The sequence below is a fragment of the Euprymna scolopes genome, chromosome 46 (assembly GCF_053919585.1).
Source record: "Euprymna scolopes isolate OS-2025 chromosome 46, ASM5391958v1, whole genome shotgun sequence".
Taxonomy (NCBI): Eukaryota; Metazoa; Mollusca; class Cephalopoda; order Sepiida; family Sepiolidae; genus Euprymna; species Euprymna scolopes.
Window position 1 is genome coordinate 91,081,581 of NC_136527.1, and position 16,039 is coordinate 91,097,619.

At 28.8% G+C, this 16,039-nt stretch overlaps 1 protein-coding gene across 1 annotated transcript in view; it reads right to left on the reverse strand.

Annotated features, from left to right (window-relative positions):
- The window catches only part of LOC145270909 (EF-hand calcium-binding domain-containing protein 5-like), a 205,353-nt gene that overhangs the window by 81,387 nt on the left and 107,927 nt on the right, over positions 1 to 16,039 (reverse strand). The gene's annotated exons all lie outside the window — the stretch shown is intronic.

Below are 16,039 nucleotides of genomic sequence, written 5' to 3' on the forward strand. Positions count from 1 at the left end.
AGCCTAGATGACAGTTCAGGACCTATCAGGTTGACGACTCTCTTTTGAACCCTGTCCTGGAGCGAGAGACAAGCAGCAGATGCACCAGCCCAGATGTGACAACAGTACTCCATACATGGGCGAATGGTGGCCTTATAGAGGTATAAGATACTGTCAGGCATAAATAGTTTTCTAGCACGGTAGAGGGAGCCAACCTTCCTTGCAGCAGCCTTGGCAATGCTCTCAATGTATCTATTCCAGTTCATATTCCCTGTAAACGTTAGGCCGAGGAGTTTAAAAGAAGTACTTTCAGGCAATGTGTTCTTGGCCATTGCTATTGGTGGTAGAGAAGGTTTCTTGTAGTTATTGAAGGAAACAAGCTTAGTCTTAGCAGCATTGAATGTGACCAACCATTTTTGTCTTTTATTCTTCAAACTTTTTGTCTCTTCAACCGCTACTTTGTAGTGTTTGATTTGGTTGTTTTTTAGTGTATTTTATCGTTTTTGTTCCCTGCCCTGCAGAACATGAATGAGTTTTGCAATGGGAGAATGAAAAGGGTTACAGTATTAATGTTTGGTACATTTTAAGTTAGGAAACCAGTCAGGAAGTGGGGGAGGGAAGATAGAAAGAGAAAGAGGAAATGGGGAAAAAGGGGAAAAGGTGGGTTGTTTTTGGTTTTAGTTTTGCAGAACATAATAAAGTTTTGCAAAAGGAACTAGGTGGGGAGTTGGGCAGCAAGATGTCAGTTCACGTTACACTTGAACTTCTGCATGTCAATACAGTTGGGGAAGCAGGAACCTGTCTAGCGGTTCTGGGGAAGAAACTACTGGAGTAGAAAGCTCTCTTACACCTAGGGATTTCTACTGTGAAGGGGTGGGATTGTACTGCTCGTCGGGTTTGTCGGGAGTATTTACGTCGAGGAGGTACAAGTGCTTGCAGCTTGTCGGAACATACACCGTTAAAGTACTTGTAGAGCAGGCAGAGGGATGCTACATTGCGTCGATGGGACAGAGGCAGAAGCTTAGATGACAGTTCAGGGCCTATCAGATTGGCAACCCTCTTTTGAACCTTGTCTAGGAGCGAGAGACTAGTAGCAGATGCACCAGCTCAAATGTGACAACAATACTCCATACATGGGCGAATGGTGGCCTCATAGAGGTACAGGATACTTTCGGGTGTTAGTAGCTTTCTAGCACGGTAGAGAGAGCCTACCTTTTTCGCAGCAGTCCTGGTAATGCTCTCAATGTAATTGTTCCAACTCATGTTTCCTGTGAACATTAGACCGAGGAGTTTAAAAGATGTGCTTTCAGACTTGTGTACTAGTCGAATTTCTGGGAAACGATTTTAAGGGGTTTTTTGGGAGGGGGAAGTCGATAGGTAATGTTCTTGGAAATGTTGTTGAAGAGCATCTTGGCGCTTGCTCCATTTTATTGGGGCACTCCGTATGTACTTGTAATCCTAGTAATTAACAACACTCCTTCTAAACCTCACTGCAGTGTGTTTGCCAGCATGTAAGCACGTACAGTTTTTCAGTGGGAGGCTTAATAATAATTGGAATAGCTCTCGTAATTTTCACTTTGAAGACGTAGCTATAGTTCGATGTGATGTATTCGGTGATGGTTGGTTGGTTGTTTTTGTTTTACGGCATATCAACCCTTTTCAGGTTATTTAATGCCAAATCCAAAGATTTAAGAAAAAAATTTTAATAGAATATATATTTTTTTCAAGTCGGTTTCTATTTAACCCATAGTTGGGACCCTAACAGGTACTACCACTCTGAGTCAGAGTGGACCTGGGAGCAATGGCAATTAAAGGGTGGCTCCACACTCCCCAAAGCCCGCAAGCTAGGGCCTCACCACTGGATATAGTTTAAGGTCATATCCAGGACCGTATTCGGTGATGATGTGACTGTGTTTTTAATAGGTTAGGAAACGTAGTGTCTACAATATGTCATTCTCCCCTAAAAATCCTATAAACGACAATATTAACTATTTGCTAATAATTTAATGGCAACTATTTAATGAAATCATTTAATGGTACTTAGCGCATGTGTTTACATTATTACAGTATATTACGGCTTGTGCAATGTATGCGTTTACGTTATTATGGTCCGTGACATTAATTATGTCTAAAAACAATAACTGCGTCTGGAAGCTACAGCATGTCATTGATCAGAATGTTTGATTAGCAACATTTGCGTTTGTTGCATTTAAGTGTGCAGACGGTTGGGTTCTATATATGAAAATCAAATAGACCACACTTGTGTGAATGAACGTATTATCAATCGCGGATGCCGAGAAACAATTTATAAAAAAAGAAGCAAAACAAAAAGAAAATTATCCGTGCAAAAAAAAAAAGCCATGAGACGGAGTTCACCACTTATCAAGGCCCAATGGCCACTCAGGGATAAGGGTTATTGTGTGTACAGTAATCAAAGGGATAGTGTAGCAATAGTATTGGAGAATTGGTAAGGTGTCATTACTTAGGGGGGGGGCGGTTCATCAGGAATTTGTTTGTGTTGGACTTGAAGACATCCAGGTTGAAGTCAGAAGGGAAACAGGCAAGCGGAACAGAGTTCCACAGGCGTGCAGTTCTAAGAAAGAAGCTTTGTTCATGGTATTTGATTTAGGCACAGATAGGGAGTAGGGAAAATTATTGACAGTGGTTTCAGCTAGTCGGGTGTTTTTTGAGAAAGATTGGCAAGGCGGGACCAGAGAATGGAGCTCAGACGAGCACCTGCCATGGAAATAACGATAGAACAATGACAGGCTCGCAACGTCTCTTCTGTGGGAGAGGGGTTGCAGGGTAGAGAAAAGGGCATCCCCCACTAAACCACGAAGTCTATTTTGTACTCTGTCAAGGCATGATAGGCTGTTTTTAGCAACCCCCGCCCAGATGTGGCAGCAGTACTCCATCTTTGGACGTACTTGGCTCTTATATAGATAGAGAATTGCCATAGATGGTCGTGTCATCAGCATAGATGTCAACGAAAGATTTTAGTATGTGTTTTGGGAGATCATTGATGTAGATCAGGAAGAGAGTTGGGCCCAGTATGGACCCCTGAGGGACTCCAGCATTAATACTGTGGGCCTCTGATTTCTGCCCATCAACAACTACTCTTATGAGCCTATCTGAGAGAAATGACTTGATGATAGAGAAAACATTTCCAGTTATACCGTAGCTGGAAATCTTGTGTAGTAGGCTTTCATGCCAAACCTTATCGATTGCCCTAGAAATGAAGCCTTTGAAGTATTATTTATGATATGTCGTTCTCACTTAAGTTCAACAAGTTTTAACGATTTAATGACAACAATTTATTAAAACCATTTAATAAAACCACTTAACGCATGCGTTCACATTATTACAGTATATTACGGCTCGTGCAATGTATGTGTTTACATTATTATGGTACGTGACATAAATTATGTTTAAAAACAGTAATTGCGTCTGGGATCCACAGCATGTCAGTGATCAGAATGTTTGATTAGCAACATTTGCGTTTGTTGCATGTAAGTGTGCAGACGGTTGGGTTCTATATACGAAAATTGAATAGAGCACACTTGTGTAAATGAACGTATTATCAATTGCGGATGCCGAGAAACAATTTTATAATATGTGTAACAAAAAAAAAAGAAGCAAAACAAAAAGGAAATTATCCGTGCAAAAAAAAAAAAGCCATGAGACGGACCATCTAACTTTTTAACAATTTAATAAAACCACTTAACGCATATGTTGCATGTAAGTGTGCAGACGGTTGGGTTCTATATACGAAAATCGAATAAACCACACTTGCATAAATGAACGCTTTATCAATCGCGGATGCTGAGAAACAGTTTTAGTTTTTAATTTTAATTTTTTTTTATTGCAGACTATTATCCTCATCTTTTCTTTGTTGCTTCACGACAGAAGGCAGTAATTGCAGTGGTGAGATGACAACAACTATGGAAGGCAGTAATTGCAGTGGTGAGATGACAACAACTATGGAAGGCAGTAATTGCAGTGGTGAGATGACAACAACTATGGAAGGCAGTAATTGCAGTGGTGAGATGACAACAACTATGGAAGGCAGTAATTGCAGTGGTGAGATGACAACAACTATGGAAGGCAGTAATTGCAGTGGTGAGATGACAACAACTATGGAAGGCAGTAATTGCAGTGGTGAGATGACAACAACTATGGAAGGCAGTAATTGCAGTGGTGAGATGACAACAACTATGGAAGGCAGTAATTGCAGTGGTGAGATGACAACAACTATGGAAGGCAGTAATTGCAGTGGTGAGATGACAACAACTATGGAAGGCAGTAATTGCAGTGGATGCAATCAGGAGATTCAGAGTTCCTATCCTGTCGTGGTTACCATCTGACGAAGGCCGATGAATAGTTGGCCGAAACATCAGAAAACTAAAAAATATGAGGATAATAGTCCGCAATAAATAAATTAATAAATAATACTCATCTCAATAATGAATTCCAATTAAACAATATATAGTTTACAATATGTCTTATAAAAAAAAAAGGAAATTATCTGTGCAAGAGCCATTTAACTTGTCTAGAATCTACAAATAAGTGTTTCCGTAGCCAATAAAATGTATGTTGAAAATATTTTTGTGCTTTAACTTATCTGAAAGCGTTTAGTCAGTTCTAAAAAGAAAGTGTCGGCATGATAAGTCGCATCTTTGAAGCCTAGGGTTAGGGTTAGGGTTAGGGTTAGGTAATCAGTCAAGAAAATAAAATTAAATTTAATCGTCAACAGGAATAAAAAAAAATGCACCATTAAAGTCTTGATAATCGCTCAAAAATCGAAAATGAAATATTGGTATCGATTAAATACTTTTTTTTTTAGGGCTGTCTTTTGGGGGGGGGGGTAATTCGGTATTTTGTACATATTTACAATCTCAAACCAATGTTGTGTTTACGTCTTGGTCTTATATTACATATCGACTTATATAGAGAGCAAAGATCAATCAATAAATGAAGTGAATTTTTTGATATAAGGAATTCAGATTAAACTTTGATTGCTCCACTCTTTTCTTCTATTACATCTCTCTCTCTCTCTCTCTCTCTCTCTCTCTCTCTTTCTCTCTCTCTCACACACACACACAGACGTGATGTTGCTTGTCTTAGTCTTAATATGCTAATTCGCTTCGACTGTTATCACCCTGACATCCCTTAAAAGGAAAGTGAATATTCCAAATGGCTAATAAACATTTGATTAAAAAAAATTGGTGCCGCTGTGAAGGAAAATCATAATCATATTAAAATCATCATCATCATCATCGCAAACATTAATTAATTAGAAACGAATTACCTCCCTTTATGGTCACTCTTAGACATCATTTAAAACCATTACCTCTCTAAAAATTTTCAAAAACAAAAAAGAAAATATGTTAGTCTTTTTACGGTTTAAATTGATTATTTTATTATATAATTAAAAAATATTGGTTATTTTATTATATAATTAAAAAATATTGGTTATTATATTATATAATTAGAAATATTGGTTATTTATTATATAATTAAAAATATTGGTTATTTTATTATATAATTAAAAAATATTTGTTATTTTATTATATAATTAAAAATATTGGTTATTTTATTATATAATTAAAAAATATTTGTTATTTTATTATATAATTAAAAATATTGGTTATTTTATTATATAATTAAAAATATTGGTTATTTTATTATATAATTAAAGATATTGGTTATTTTATTATATAATTAAAAATATTGGTTATTTTATTATATAATTAAAAATATTGGTTATTTTATTATATAATTAAAAATATTGGTTATTTTATTATATTATTAAAAAATATTGGTTATTTTATTATATAATTAAAAAATATTGGTTATTTTATTATATAATTAAAAATATTGGTTATTTTATTATATAATTAAACATATTGGTAATTTTATTATATAATTTAAAATATTGGTTATTTTATTATATAATTAAAAATATTGGTTATTTTATTATATAATTAAAAATATTGGTTATTTTATTATATTATTAAAAAATATTGGTTATTTTATTATATAATTAAAAATATTGGTTATTTTATTATATAATTAAAAATATTGGTTATTTTATTATATAATTAAAAATATTGGTAATTTTATTATATAATTAAAAATATTGGTTATTTTATTATATAATTAAAAATATTGGTTATTTTATTATATAATTAAAAAATATTGGTTATTTTATTATATAATTAAAAAATATCGGTTATTTTATTATATAATTAAAAATATTGGTTATTTTATTATATAAGTAAAAATATTGGTTATTTTATTATATAATTAAAAAATATTGGTTATTTTATTATATAATTAGAAATATTGGTTATTTATTATATAATTAAAAAATATTGGTTATTTTATTATATAATTAAAAATATTGGTTATTTTATTATATAATTAAAAATATTGGTTATTTTATTATATAATTAAAAAATATTGGTTATTTTATTATATAATTAAAAATATTGGTTATTTTATTATATAATTAAAAATATTGGTTATTTTATTATATAATTAAAAATATTGGTTATTTTATTATATAATTAAAAAATATTAGTTATTTTATTATATAATTAAAAATATTGATTATTTTATTATATAATTAAAAATATGTGTTATTTTATTATATAATTAAAAATATTGGTTATTTTATTATATAATGAAAAATATTGGTTATTTTATTATATAATTAAAAATATTGGTTATTTTATTATATAATTAAAAAATATTGGTTATTTTATTATATAATTAAAAATATTGGTTATTTTATTATATAATTAAAAAATATTGGTTATTTTATTATATAATTTAAAAATATTGGTTATTTTATTATATAATTAAAAATATTGGTTATTTTATTATATAATTAAAAATATTGGTTATTTTATTATATAATAAAAAAATATTGGTTATTTTATTATATAATTAAAAATATTGGTTATTTTATTATATAATTAAAAATATTGGTTATTTTATTATATAATTAAAAAATATTGGTTATTTTATTATATAATTTAAAAATATTGGTTATTTTATTATATAATTAAAAATATTGGTTATTTTATTATATAATTAAAAATATTGGTTATTTTATTATATAATTAAAAAAATATTGGTTATTTTATTATATAATTAAAAATATTGGTTATTTTATTATATAATTAAAAATATTGGTTATTTTATTATATAATTAAAAATATTGGTTATTTTATTATATAATTAAAAAATATTGGTTATTTTATTATATAATTAAAAAATATTGGTTATTTTATTATATAATTAAAAATATTGGTTATTTTATTATATAATTAAAAAATATTGGTTATTTTATTATATAATTAAAAAATATTGGTTATTTTATTATATAATTAAAAATATTGGTTATTTTATTATATAATTAAAAATATTGGTTATTTTATTATATAATTAAAAATATTGGTTATTTTATTATATAATTAAAAAATATTGGTTATTTTATTATATAACTAGCTGTACCCTGCCACGCGTTGCTGTTGCTTAATTTCGTGTAATGGAAAATTCTAATAAAAACAGATAATGCATGTTTCTTATATTCTTAGTAAAGCAATCTTAGTAAAGTAATTGGATCCGGATCCTCGGGAGTTACCATCAATCATGGTTTGGGCTCGACCAACATTCAGTGGATTAAGCCGAAAGTTGCTAAAACGTTGAAACGCTAAATAGTTTTCTTTTTTATTGTATTCAAAAATGTGAATTTTTAATTAATATTTGGGTAAGGGGGGGGGTGTTACTATACACAGATTCGAAAAAGTTGTTCAAAAACGAATAAATGAAAGCAAAGGTAAGGTAAATTACGTTTCTATCTAACTGGATAATTTTTTAGTGTTTTTATTTAATGTAAAATGTTTAATCGGCTAAAAAAACTCAGTGTTTATCTATGTATTTGAAAAAGATGAATGGTCGCTGACTCTGTTGAATACGTTAAGTTTGGGAAAATCAGTTAAAAACTATACAAAACAGTGTCAGACACCTACTGATTATATGTTATTGTGACATAGGCTGACATATTCGGTGGGTTTCTGATAGTATTTTGTATATTTTTTTAGTTTTAAATCATTTTCTCAAACTTAACATCATCAACAGTGTCCATCACCATTTGTATTTTTCAAATACACTGATAAACACTATTTTTCGAGCCGACTAAATGTTATAGTAAATAAAACGGGTTTGTATTACTAAACACAGAAACGAAAAAGTTGTTGAAAAATAAATATAACAAATAAATGTTATCAAAGGCGAGATAAGTTACTTTTCTACCTAACTTGATAAGATTTTAGTGTTTTTATTTAGTGTAAAATGTTTAATCGGTTCGAAAACATGTAGTGTTTATCTGTATATTTGAAAAATACAAATGGCAGCAGTTGAACACGTTAACTTTGGGAAAATGAGTTAAAACTAAAAAATTATACAAAATACTGACAGGAACTCACTCAATATATGTTACCGTAACATAGGCAGATATGTATTCGGTGGTTTTTAACAGTATTTTGTATAGTTTTTTTAGTTTTAACTCATTTTCCCAAACCTAATGTGTTTAACACAGTTTGCCGCCATTTGTAATTTTCAAATATAGTAGTAAACGCTGTGTTTTTTTGAGCCGAATAAAAATTTTACATTAAAACAACAAAAAAATTATCCATTTCGGTAATAAAGTAACATATCTTGCCTTTGATAATATTTGTTATACATTTATTTTTTGACAACTTTTTCGAATCTATATGTACAGTAGTACAAACCCAATAAAAACACTAAAAATTATCCAATTAGGTAGAAGAGTAACTTATCTTGCCTTTGAAAATATTTACTTGTTATATATTTGTTTTTGTTGACAACTTTTTCAATTCTTTGTGCAAGTACAAACCCAAAGGTGTATTTTTCTGTCTAATTTTATTTTTGTTACCGCGCTTAAATTTAAATTTCACAATATCTTTTTGGGGGGGGGGGTAATTTTTTTACATTAGGTCCACCTCCACAGTTTTCGACTATGCTGAATAAGAAAATCTCATTTAAAATTCGCAGAGGCAATTAGGTTTCGAAATATAAAGACCTGTACTATGCACTATAATTCACTGACGGCCATGAATAAACACTCCCAACCTCCCCATATTAAGAACGGCTTTCGGAATAAACAACACCCATGCCTAACCACATGTTTTAACCTTTTACCTGTCTTTCGTCTTTTAAAAACGGCTTTTGGAATAAATACCACCATTCTCCCCATGTTAAGAACGGCTTTCAGAATAAACAACCCTAACCTACCCATGTTAAAAATTGTGGAGGTGGACCTAATGTGAAAATTTACCTTTTGTTTTTCAATAAATTGTTAGTTGAAAGCACAGAATAGTGACAAAACACCATCCCCTCCCCTTGGTAAAAATAGCAAAAAAAATAATGGTTTGCTTGGTAGAAACCTTTCTGTATCTCACCTAACAATTTCTGGTGCTAATGAACTTATTGATCCGCGCTATTTTTTAAATCGTATTTCCAAGTTTAATTAAAGTTTTATGATATGTTTTTTCAGTCAATTGTAAGGTTAAAACACAGAATAGATACAAAACACCCTCCCCTCCTCATATTAAGAATGGCTTTTTAAATAATAAGGTTATTATTTCAGTACGGATCACTCTCTACATGAGTACCTAATATTTTTTTCAGCCATTCTTACCATAGAGAGAGGATGGTGTTTTGTAACTATTCTGTGCTTTTTTAACTAAAAATTTATTATTAAAAAAGATATTGTGAAATTATAAAAAAATAAAAAGATATTGTGAAAGTTGAATTTAACTTGAAAAAAAAACAATGTGAACGGCGCGTTCAACATTGTAGCCGGACCTTATTTGGCAATAAGGTCACGTTAGTCGATTAATGGGTGCTAATGCACTTACTGATCCACGCTATTTTTTTAAAATCGTATTTCCAAGTTTAATTAAAGTTTTATGTTTTTTTGGTATTTTTTTAGATTAGATCCACCTCCACGATTTTCTTTTAAATGACGACTTCTCAAGGTTTCCGACTATGCTGAATACAGAAATCGCATTGAAATTTTGCAGAAATAAGTAATTATCGAGATATAAATAGTTTTTTATGCATTATATTCTTTGGCGGCCATCTTTGTTACGTGCGTAGATTTGTTTATGACGCGTGCAAGCATGTAAAAAAGATGGCTGCCAGAGATTACAATGCATTATACAACTTTTTATATCTCGATAACTACTTATTTCTGCAAAATTTCAATGCGATTTCCGTATTCAGCATAGTCAAAAACCTACAAAAGTCGTCATTTAAAAGAAAATTGTGGAGGTGGACCTAATTTAAAAATTTTCCGTTTTTTTTTATTCAATTGTAAGGTTAAAGTACAGAATAGGTACAAAACACCCACTTTTCTCCATGTTAAGAATGGCTTTTTAAATAATAATGTTATTATTTCAGCACGGATCAATAAGTGCATGAGTACCCAATTTCTTTAAAAACATTCATATTTTCTTATATAAAAACAACTTCTGTAAAAAAAAGAAAAGAAAAAACGTGCACTTTCAATTTTTGTTAAAAAAGTTTTCTTAAAAAAAACAAAAAAATACGGTAAGAACAAAACGTTAATTGGTATTTATACAGAGAGTGATCCGTGCTGAAATAATAACGTTATTATTTAAAAAGTCATTCTTAACATGGGGAGGGGAGGGGGTTTGTACCTAATCTGTACTTTAACCTTACAATTGAATAAAAAACATATCATAAAACTTTAATTAAACGTGGAAATACAATTTAAAAAATAGCGCGGATCACTCTCTGCCTTAGCACCGAAAGTACAGAATAGTTAGAAAAAAATCCTCCCTCCCCATGTTAAGAATGGCTTTCTAAATAATGTTAATGCTTCAGTACTGTTCCTTGTCTGCTTAAATTTAATTTTTGTTTATTAAACTGTTAGGTGAAAGTATAGAATAGATGCAAAACTCTCTCCTCATGTTAAGAATAGCTTTCTAAATAACGATAGTACTATTTTTTGTTTATTAAATTGTTAGGTGAAAGTATAAAATAGTTATAGAACACCCTCCCTTTCCCATGTAAAGAATGGCTTTCTTAATAGCATTATTTCAGCACGGTATCTTCTCTGCATATGTACCATCTTTTGTTTATTAAATTGTTAGGTGAAAGTATAGAATAGTTACAAAACGCCCTCCCCATGTTAAGAATGGCTTTCTAAATAACATTATTATCTTAGCACGGTACTTTCTCTGCATAAGTACCATGTTTTGTTTATTAAATTGTTAGGTGAAGTACGGTACTCATGCAGAGAGTGATACGTGCTGAAATAATAACGTTATTATTTAAAAAGCCGTCTAGCTGTAAACACTATCAATAATTCCCCCCACTCTTTATCTGTGCCTAAACCTAAACGTAGATTCCATGAACAAAGCTTTTTTATTAGAACTGCACGCCTGTGGAATTGTCTTCCGTTTTCCTGCTTTCCGGCTGACTACAATATGGTTGTCTTCAAGTCTAACGTAAATAAGTTCTTGATTAGCCGTTCCATATAAGTTATCAAATTTAACAAATTTTTATTACTAATGATTATTATATTGTCCAATTTCTACTGTACACTCTTTAACCCTTATCCTTGAGTGGCCGCTTGGCCTTGATAATGAGTTGATACCTATGAAAAAAAAAGAAAAAGAAAAAGTCCAATGTGAACAAGTTCTAATTGAATCGTCCCCCTAAGTAATCCAAGTTTCAAAATTCCCACTGTTTACTATGCTAAAATCACAATGACTAATGTATACCTATTAACCCTTATCCTTGAGTGGCCTCTGGGCCTTGATAAGTGGTGACACCCTTGTAAAAAAAAAAAAAAAAAAAAAAAACATTGGGAGGGGAGGGTGTTTTGTACCTAATCTGTATTTTAACCCTACAATTGAATAAAAAAAATCATATAATAGAACTTTAATTAAACCTGTAAATACGATTTAAAAAATAGCGCGGATCACTCTCTGCATTAGCACCAAATATTGTTTAAGCAAGTTACCAATCCGTAAAATTTATTCGAAAACAAAAACTGTACTTTTACCAAACAATAGTGTTAATAATAATAAAAAGTTCGTATTTTCTTATATCGAAAAATAAAAAAAAACAAAAACAAAAAAAAACGACTTCGACTCAAAAAGCAAGCGACAACTTTTTTTTTTTTTTGCGTGATATAATAAAGAAAAAATGTTTAGATTAAAACATTTGGAAGATAAACAAATGAATTATGTTTTTTTTTACTTATCGAGTAAACAGAAAATGAAATCTTCTAGTTAGTTTCGTCCATTCGTGGGTGTGAAATGAATCGAACTGGAAGTTCAGTTCTATCAACAAAACAGGTTCACACTAACGGATTACGAAAATATATTTATTTTATTTAATATTTTAATAATTGGCGATGTCAATTTATTTTAATAACATAAAAACATCACTCGAGTTCAAATAAATTGTTAATGTAGAAATATAGTTGTATAAACTTTGAACGAACCAAAAATTACATTTTCATATATATAGATTAAAAATATTTGTTATTTCATAATATAATTAAAATATTGGTTATTTTATTATATAATTAAAAATATTGGTTATTTTATTATATAATTAAAAATATTGGTTATTTTATTTTGGTTATTTTATTATATAATTAAAAAATATTGGTTATTTTCTAATATAATTTAAACTATTGGTTATTTTATTATATAATTAAAATATTGGTTATTTTATTATACAATTAAAAATATTGGTTATTTTATTATATAATTAAAAAATATTGGTTATTTTATTATATAATTAAAAATATTGGTTATTTTATTATATAATTAAAACTATTGGTTATTTTATTATATAATTAACAAATATTGGTTATTTTATTATATAATTAAAAAATATTGGTTATTTTATTATATAATTAAAAATTATTGGTTATTTTATTACATAATTAAAAATTATTGGTTATTTTATTATATAATTAAAACTATTGGTTATTTTATTATATAATTAAAACTATTGGTTATTTTATTATATAATTAAAACTATTGGTTATTTTATTATATAATTAAAAAATATTGGTTATTTTATTATATAATTAAAAAATATTGGTTATTTTATTACATAATTAAAAATTATTGGTTATTTTATTATATAATTAAAAATATTGGTTATTTTATTATATAATTAAAACTATTGGTTATTTTATTATATGATAAAAAAATATTGCTTATTTTATTATATAATTAAAAATATTGTTTATTTTATTATATAATTAAAAAATATTGGTTATTTTATTATATAATTAAAAAATATTTGTTACTTTATTATATGATTAAAAAATATTGGTAATTTTATTATATAATTAAAAAATATTGGGTATTGTATTATGTAATTAAAAAATATTGGTAATTTTATTATATAATTAAAAAATATTGGCTATTTTATTATATAATTAAAAAATATTGTTTATTTTATTATATAATTAAAAATATTGGTTATTTTATTATATAATTAAAAAATATTGGTTATTTTATCATATAATTAAAAATATTGGTTATTTTATTATATAATTAAAAATATTTCTTATTTTATTATACAATTAAAAATATTGGTTATTTTATTATATAATTAAAAAATATTGGTTACTTTATCATATAATTAAAAAATATTGGTTATTTTATTATATAATTGAAAACTATTGGCTATTTTATTATATAATTAAAAATATTGGTTATTTTATTATATAATTAAAAATATTGGTTATTTTATTATATAATTAAAACATATTGTTTTTTATTATATAATTAAAAATATTGGTTATTTTATTATATAATTAAAAAATATTGGTTATTTTATTATATAATTAAAAATATCGGTTATTTTATTATATAATGAAAAATATTGGTTATTATATTATATAATTAAAAAATATTGGTTATTTTATTATATAATAAAAAATATCGGTTATTTTATTATATAATTAAAAATATTGGTTATTTTATTATATAATTAAAAAATATTGGTTATTTTATTATATAATTAAAAATATTGGTTATTTTATTATATAATTGAAAGTATTAGTTATTTTATTATATAATTAAAAAAGTCATGCTGAGAAGAGACTGTAAGTTTTTGTTAAATATTATTTTAAAATTCAAAAACAGCTAATGAATTGGCATCTGTTCCTTTATAATTTATTTAAATAAAAAAACGCCCAAATTATGGTAGTTACCATAATGTAAATTTTGTTGGCCAGGTCACCATTTCGGCAAGTCCCCCTTTTGGGGAGTAGTTGAAATTAATAAGAAGGCGGGAATGTCGGAACGGTCTAAAAACAGACCTAGAGATAATAATTACAAAGAAACAAGACATTTCAAAAACGGTTTTTATATACGTTTCAGCATCCAAGGTTACAGTAAGCTTGTAAGTTGTATTCAGTCATAGCAAGTTCGAGATTTTTCATTTTGTGTAATGACTCGGGAACAACTTGTCTCTCCATCTTGGTTTCAGCCGTCTTCCAGCTTGAGTACTGGGTCCTGATTGGGTAAAACCTCTGGTTGCATATAGAGGAAGGAAGGAAGGAAAAGGGAAGGATAGAGAGAAAGGAAAATGGCGAAAGTATACTGTAGTAGTAGTAGTAGTAGTAGTAGTAGTAGTAGTAGTAGTAGTCTTGGCTTCACTACATACTATTATGACATGTGTTCTTCAGAATTGTCGCTTCCATTTCCTGCCTCCTTTGTTCCAGTCTCTGAGAAGGATGGTGATGAGTTTCTGAGGAAGATGCTAACATGTGGCGTGACATGGCGCTTTGAGTCTGAGTTCAAACGGCACACAGGCTCTTAAGTGAAAAAGAAGTTCAAGCCACAAGAAAGGTGATGTTCACTCTTTTTTTGGGATATGCAAGACCCCATCCCCATTTTTATTCCATAGCTATTGTGAACCGCTGAGGCAGGTACAGAAAGACACAGAACAAACATATTATATTAATTATTTTGAATGAACTACTGTTTCCATCTTGTATTATTTGTGCAATATTTTGATTGGTTTGGTCTTCGACCATCTTCAGGCATGTTGAATGTTGTCTTGGAAAAGAAAAGAAAAAGATTACAGGCTCCATAGATATTTTCGTATTCTTGGAGTTGGTCTCCATTTTATGGTCGCGGTTTCGTATGTGTGAAAAAAAAATTGGTCAACAAAGGGGAGGCAATTCTAATAAAGATCGACATGGGATTATCTCCCTTCCAATGCCAAAATTTTAAGGGTGTACAATTTTTGTTTTTCCTACAATTAGAGGCTCCCAAATGCTATTAATTTCTAAGCTTAGTCTACTTAGTAATTTTTTTTTTTTTTTGCCCTCCCCTTTGTCAACCAATTTTGCTTCTTTTTTTTTTTGTTGCTGTATGTGCTCTTCATATAATTCCGGAGTCACTCAGCTTCACTCACAGAGCTCCAGATCTCCATGGAGCCCACTTTGGGAAACCTTGGTTTAAATCATCAAATATTTATTTATGGTGTTTAGTTTGGTTGTTTTGTATTATGACATATCGACCTTTTTGGGTTATTAAATGCCGAATCCAGTAATTTTCGATAAAAACTTTTATGGTTTAAGTTTTTGTTTTGTTTTTTTTGTTGTTTTTTTTGGGGGGGGGGTTGTTTTTTTACTCATGATCACCTCAAACAAGAGCTATCCCCACTTGGACGAAAAAGGCTACTATTTAGGACCATGTTTAGGGAAGATGAGCAAGATGTTTGTTTACATTACATTTAAACTTCTGCATATCAGCACAGCGAGGGAAGCAGGTAGCAAGAAGGGAATTCCAAATATTTATTTATGGTGTTTAGTTTGGTTGTTTCGTATTATGGCATTGTTTTGTTTTTTTACATAGGCGTCACCACTTATCAAGGCCGATAGGCCACTCAAGGATAAGGGTTAAAGAGTGTAGAGTAGTCAAAAGGACAATATAGTAATCGATAGTAATGGAAGTTC